Raw genomic sequence first — 7,493 nt, 5'->3', positions numbered from 1 at the left:
GAAAGAAAGAAAGAAAGAAAGAAAGAAAGAAAGAAAGAAAGAAAGAAAGAAAGAAAGAAAGAAAGAAAGAAAGAAAGAAGAAAGAAAATCCAGGTGAGGGATGACAGTATTGTAGCTTAAAGGTGGATGGTAATGATGAATATGATGAGAATGGACATACCTTGGATGTATCTTCTTTGTGCATCTGACAGGGTTTGCTGCTGAACTCAGGATGCAAGAGAAAGGTTCAGGAATAACACCAATGTTTTTAGTCCACACTGTCAGAGAACTCAGGACAGCAGCAGAAGGAAAAATGAGCTCAATTTGGACATGTCAATCAGCCTACCCAGAGATTCCAAGGGACGAGAGCCAGCAGTTGCAGTGTCAAGTGCAAAGTAAGTGCACTGTATGTAACAGCCCACACTTAGGCACAGCAGCAAGGCAGGGAATGATGATACCAGAGGTCAAATGCAACTATTCCCAGAGGTCAAAGGAAAAAAAAAACCCTAAAAGTTAAACTGCATTGAAGGTTACCCTCATAAGCACAACCCAGCTTTTGATCTTCTCTCTACACTTTTCCTCTCCTCTCCTGTCCTGTGAGCTACTGTTAAAAAGATGGATTGGCCCCAAGATCCCCCACCACCAGCACTACAATGCATAGGACCTAAGAATTGCTTTTTTTTTTTTTTTTTGGCAAAATTTGAATTCAGGCCCTTGTACTTGCCAGGGAAGCACTTATTCCACTGAGCCATCTCACCGGCACCTGCTTTTCAATACAATGTGTAGTCTTCATTTTGCAGTTAAGAATAATACCACTGACATCTACATGGAGACATGTTGCTTCAGCTTCAAAAATTAAAAGCTTCATATCTGAGCTATTCCAAGCCTTAAACAAGTTTTAGAAGTTTAATAATATTCATTCCAGGACTTAGTCATATTCCTAAGCTCCAGCCCCACAAATTTTCATTCAGTGCATTTTAGATAAGGCCTCCCCTTTTAAAGATATAGTAAATATCTCCTTTGCAGATAGATCTCTGGCTTCCTAAGTTAGGGTGCTGTGTTCTTCAGAGGTTAACTGGTTCATTAGTGGTGCTGGTTCCCTTCATTCTGTGTGACACTGTGTTCCATCTGGTTAGGCCCATAGGTCCCTGTGCAAGAGATGGGGAGGGTGAGCTACAAAGCCTCCTCCTTCCTCACCATCCATAGCTTGTGCATTCATCAACGTATAAGAAAAGCAAGTTAAACTCAAGCCACTAATTAAACTTGGGCCTGGTTTGCTGGCTAAGATCTAACTAAATTCCATTTCTCTCTCCCTGGGGCCCACTCAGTTTTGTACATCAGACACTTGGCAGGTCCCATTTACAGAAAATTAAGTGAAATAAAATAAATATGCTCCTGAACCTAATCATCTGTTAGATGATATGCAAGACTCAAACCTACATGTCTGCTCCACATGACACTTGTCCTGGAAGCTAGTGGGCCAGTGCTCATCATCCTGGAGGATCTGTCCCTCCTAGAGACCCCTCCTTATTTCATTACTCAACACCTTGACTTCCCCTTCCAAAGAATTTTCTTGTTCTCTTGCAAGGCTCATTGTGATAGCAATGACTCAAGGCAGCCAGAACTACAGCCAGAGCTCTGGCTTTCATGAAAGGTAGGAGAAGCTCTCCCTGTTTGGATACACAGACAAGCTCAGCACTCACCAGAGTGGCTTTCATCTTCCTTGAAACATCAGGCTGGGGAAGTACTTTCTGAGGGAAGATTTCTAGGTTCCTAATGTTTTAGCAGCATACTAGCTTCTCTTTCAAGTCTTCTACACAATCTGCTAGCCACTTATCCAAAGAAGTCATTTCTGTGATTAGAGGACAATTTTGAGCTCAGAGCCCGAGCAAATCTGCCTGTCACTCCAGGTAATGCTTCAAACTAAGTGGCTGGGCAAGTCCCTGTTCAGTGTGATACCATGGCTTCCAGAACCTTTACAGCTTTGGGCCCTGCACCCACCCAGCCTTGAGTCTTACTTATCTCACACCCAAAAGCCACCTGGATCCTTGTATTCTTCCTCGATGCAAACCTTTGCACATCCACAAAGTGCTATACTTTCCAGGTCTCTACACACTTATACCAGTGGGCCACACACTGCTAAAGAAGAGGCCTCACTCCCCACAGCTGCTCAAACTTGCCTCGCATACCCACAGCTGCTTTCTGGCTGGGGCCAGTGCCACCTGCCTCCTTCTCTCACTCCAGTGTCATTAGTCTTTCATGAGTTATCATGTTCTTCCCCTTCTGCCTCCCTTCTTAGATTGTATTTTTCTTTCTCTTATCTTTGTCCTTCAACACTTTGCCCAGTAATCCTTTCATAAGTTAGTAAAAACAATTGATGTGAAGGTTTGTCTGTAAACAATGATAAAATGGGACACCAAGGGGAAAAAGCAGCATTAAAGAAGGCCAGAAATCTCCACTAAGTACACAGAATTGTTATAAAGGTCAATAAGATTTCTTACTTTCAACAGACACCTGCATAGATTAAGTATAGCAAAAGGGGTTAGATTAGTTCTTTTTAAAAGTTTTATACATCCCAAAATAAACATATATATGTTTTAAGATGTCAAGACCCAGAAAGTTTTAAGGTCTCAAGGTCCAAATCTTTTCTTTAAATAGCAGATAGACAGACACAATGCTATAAACAATAAATTAACAATAAATTAATTCTATCTTTCATTTTTTGAGTATTCAGTGCATGCACAAAATGTTAAAGCATGTATTTAAAGTACAAAAATGATCCACATGTATGAAATTTCTTCCTATTTTTTACGTAGAATTACTTATTTGATGACACCAAGCAAGTCCAGGAGAAGAGACATCTATATTTTCAAATCAATGAAACAGGGAAGAGAAAAGCCTGATTACTTTCCATAGAACATGCTCTATGGAATACATTTTTTAAGACCTAGGGATCGAACCAGGGCCTTCCCCAAGCTGAGTGTGCACTCTACCACTGAGTTACAACCTCAGTACATAATGCATTTTTTAAAAATCAGAAAAATGTCCCCTAAACTTGGTAATACATCACTAGTATAAATTAAGAATTTGAATTTTCCTCAGAGAAGGCATCTTCAGCCAGTGTAAAATACCTACAAAGCTAAAACCACCAGATTCAATATTAATTAAATTAATGTGATAATCCATTAATATAATACTCCCAGGGACAGCTACCTCACACTCTGAACCTTCTCCAGGTAGTCAGGTTGCACTGATAACTCTTATGTTTAAATATTTACTGCAAAATATGTTGAAATATATAATAGGAATGACCACACAGGAAGGTCGAGGATGCTCATTGAAATCAGAGATAAATGAACCCTAGCATCTGAATGCTGTCAGATATCCATTTGGCTCGTCCCTTTGTGTGAGCTGCACCCTCCTCTACAGGGTTCCACCCTCCACACAGCAGCAGACATGGCCATCTAATCTCTGGCTCTAGAGAAGGTATGGGACCCAATGTCTGGGTTCTCCATTCTAAAATTCTAGGGTAGGATTAGGTGTATCAGGAATCTATCCAAAGATTAGTTTTGGGGAGGTCAATAGAAACATCCCCTTATGTGCTCCCCACAACATGTGATTGAAAGGAGCACTCCTTAGTACCAAGCAGTCCTGTTTCCAAGCACACAGACATCACAGTCCCTAGGAACTTATGGTCTGTTTGGTGAGGCAATATTCAGTAACACAGAAAGACCAATTAAGCACAGGAGTTCTCCAGGGGCAATACAAGATCTCTTAGGAAAATGACATCACAGATACTCTGAAAACATTATGCTGAAATAAGCCAGCTACAGAAAAGCACACATTTTATAATTCCATATATTAAAAATGTCCTAAATAGGCACATCTATAAATGCAGAAAATAGATCAGTGGTTGCCTAGGGCTGAGGTGTAGGCAGGAAGACAGAGCTGGCTGGAAATGACAGCACTGGAGTCATCGCTAAAAGGCAAGGGGCTTTCTTCTCAGGGTGATGAAAGTGTTCTCAAACTGGTTGTGGAGACTGTTGCACAACTCCATGAATACTCTAAAAGCCATTGAATTTTGCACATTATGTGGGCAAATTATACAATCTATGAATTATAGTTCTTGGAAACTTTTAAAAAATGATATTCTAGGAAGTAAATGTTCAACTTTAAAATGAAGATTGAGGAAGCACCCCAGTTACAGGCTGTTCTGGGCCAGGGCTGAGGGTGATGAGAACCAGATAGGCTCTCAAGGGACTTCAGGGAAGATGAGTGAGTGGTGAACAGCACAAGACATGGTGTCCAGACATTGTAATATAGTAATGTGAGGAAGGAAAAAAAGAGGAGGTAAGTCCCCAGGACTCAGCAAGCATCTGAACTGGGAGTTGAAGCCCAAAGGGAGAAAGGAAGATTTCAATGAAAAAGGAGGTAGCAAGCAGCATTTTCTCTGAGTGCTGACTCCGAGTGAGTGACTGCTGCCGCCCTTGAGGCCTCCATGACGAAACATGAGTGGAGCAGCGTAGTGGAAGCAGGAGACTACAGTGGCTGGTGAGTTACTGTGGCTCACATGTACCTCAGGAGAAGACAAATGGCCAATAGTCATCTTAGTGAAGAACCAGTTGAGCTCTGAACTCAAAGCAGTTGTGGGCTGGCTCCATTCAGCAGCTCAGAGTATCAGGCTGAGATGGAACTGAGTTCAAGTCAGCAGGAGGTCAAGGACCTGAATGCAAGCTGGTGCAGAGCTGAGCATGAGCCATCATGAGGCACACAGGGCACGGCAGCTGAACAGATAAGATTCTAGTCTCTAGCTAGAAACCAGCCTGATCTACAGGGGAAATAAAGGAGCAGTCCTGAAGCAATTACCCACCTGAAACCTATGGCTCATTGGCTGGGTTAATAAACAGATCTGGGCTCTGTCTGCACAATGGCAGCAGACACTCTCTGAAGTGGGCATTTTTATTATTATTATTGTAATTGTTACTATTATTATCATCTTGTTTTTATTTTTGCTTTGCTCTCTTTTTTCTTGATTGTTTGTTCTTCTTTTCACGTGACTATGATCTTCATTTCTACATTTTGTTGTTGTTCTGTTCTTGATTTTATTTCTTCCTTATTTCTATCCCTCCTGTCTTCTACACCAGTTTCCCAAACTTTGCATAATATTCTTTTGTGCTTTCTTGTTTCTAATCTCTTCCACTTCTATTTCTCTATTTTTCCCTTTAACTCCTTTTAACTTTTCTGCCACGAAAGTAAAGTCATGATGCTGGGGAAATGTTTGCCATATACAATTTTTGGTTTGTTTTAGATTTTTGTATACAACCACAAATGTGGTTCATATAGCTAAAGGTGGCAATGTAGTTACCAGTTTGTCAGTTTTTTAGGTGTGTTTGATACTATTGTTCTTGATGATTGTACTACTATCAAGGTGACATAATTGTTCTAATCCGTTGATCTTCCTGGTATGCCAAGACTCAGATTGTTTCACGGTCACAGAACTGTATAGGCCAGTACCAAAGAACCCAGGCCTAAGCCAAATAGGTGGCAACCGTTAATCCTCAATAATTTGTGTGTGTGTGTGTGTGTGTGTGTGTGTGTGTGTGTGTGTGTGTTACTGGGATTGAACTCAGGACCTTGCAGTTCACAGGCAAGCGCTTATTTTACTAAGCTATATCCCCAGCCCCTCTCAATAAATTTAAGAGAAAGGATGTGCCCAAAAATTCAAAACATAAAAAACTAAAAGACATCTCTGAGTAGTCATTTGCTATGGGTTGTAAATACTAGCATGAATTCAGCAAAATAATCCAATATAGTCCAGTATTCCATAATAGTAGTGGGTTATCCATAGGACTGGCAATGTCAGAAGCTGTTGTCTTGAGCCTTTTACAGCTCAGCATATTAATATGGCTTTACATTTTATACCTCATTTTTATACTTTTCTGCTGGATGGTTAAGATTAAGATAAAGCAAGACAATGAAATGAACAATAACAAGAAATGAAACTTTTATATCTGACAAGGTCAGTCAAATCCCCTCAGCAATAAAAATACCTTTCATAAACAACTTTTAAACATCAACCCAGGAATTAAACTAAAATTAAAAAATTTTAAAAACAGAAAATGAGAAAACACTAAGCAAGATGCAAGCCCAGATTTCTAGCTCACCACAAGAAAATCCACTAATGAATTCCCATATCAGAAGAAAACAGAAAAAGCTCAAATAAATATACTAGTGTTGAACCACAAGCTAGAAGAAGAAGGAGAGGATGAGGAGGAGGAGGAGGACGAGGTTGAGAAAGAGGAGGAAGGTGAGGAGGACAAGCCCAAACGTCATGAGATAAAATAAAAAATTATAAAAATCAGAGAAAAAATTAATGTAATGAAGACTAAGAAAGTAATGCAAAGAATCAATGAATTTAATAAGAGTTGTTTGAAAGAGGTGTTTGAAAGTTGATTAACTGCATTGAGGACAGCAATGTGTAATACAAAAACTATGCTTGAATACTTGTCATCTTGGTCTTCTATGTACCCTTTCTAATATCATATCAATTGTTAATATACTGTCTTCAAAATAATTTTTTAAAAAGAAAAACAAGAGGGACAGGAACAAAAATTTAAGGTTTCTAGAAAGCAAGCAGTAAATGCAAGTATGCCCAATCTTACATAACTATATCTGTTAATCTGAGCAACAGATTTGATGATAAAAATAGATAATACATCAACTATTGTTAATCAGCTATTCTTGTTCTGAAAATCTGTAACATATGTATTGTTGCATATTACCTTGTGTCTGATTTTTTTGTTCTTGCTTTTGTGTCTTACTTTTCAAAATGAAATAATAAAATTAAATTTAATTAAAAAAGAAAGTTTATTGAAAGAATTTTTTGAGAGATTAAGTAATATTTACAAATCCTTAGACAACCTTAACCAAAAAAAAGGCAAAAGAAAATTCAAGTCCATGCTATTTGGAATGAAAAGGGTGAAATCACCACAGCAGCTTCTGAAAACATCCAAAAGATCACCAATATCTAATTTGAGAACATATATTTTAATAAGATGGCAAACACAGAAGAAATAGATTTGTAGATACAGATGAATCTTCAAAGCTAAATCGAGAAGATATAAAAAAGCCAGGTCCTAATGGAGTCACTATTGAATTCTACAAAAAGTTAGAAACTTAATGCTGCTATTTCTCAAAGTCTTTAATTAACTGAAAGGAAAAAAAAAAAAAAATACTCTCAATTCATTCCTGGAAACAATTGTAACCCTGAAACCAAAACCAGAGAAGGATCCAACCAAAATGAGAACAAAGAACAAACGCCATAATGAACATAGATGCAAAAATTCTCAATAAGATACTTGCAAACAGAATGCAGCAAATTATCAAGACCATGACTGAGTCCTAGCCCAGGTCCGATGAGTGTGTAGAGAGCTTCCTGCTACCCTGCTCCGGCGGGACCAGTCCCAGCCCAGGCGCAGCGTTGGCCGGACCCTCTCCCACCCCCTCGGGCCTCC

This window comes from Octodon degus, unplaced genomic scaffold, assembly GCF_000260255.1.
Source record: "Octodon degus isolate 3935 unplaced genomic scaffold, OctDeg1.0 scaffold00003, whole genome shotgun sequence".
NCBI classification, from domain to species: Eukaryota; Metazoa; Chordata; class Mammalia; order Rodentia; family Octodontidae; genus Octodon; species Octodon degus.
The sequence above is the reverse complement of the archived record's forward strand: the minus strand, read 5'-3'. Positions refer to the sequence as shown.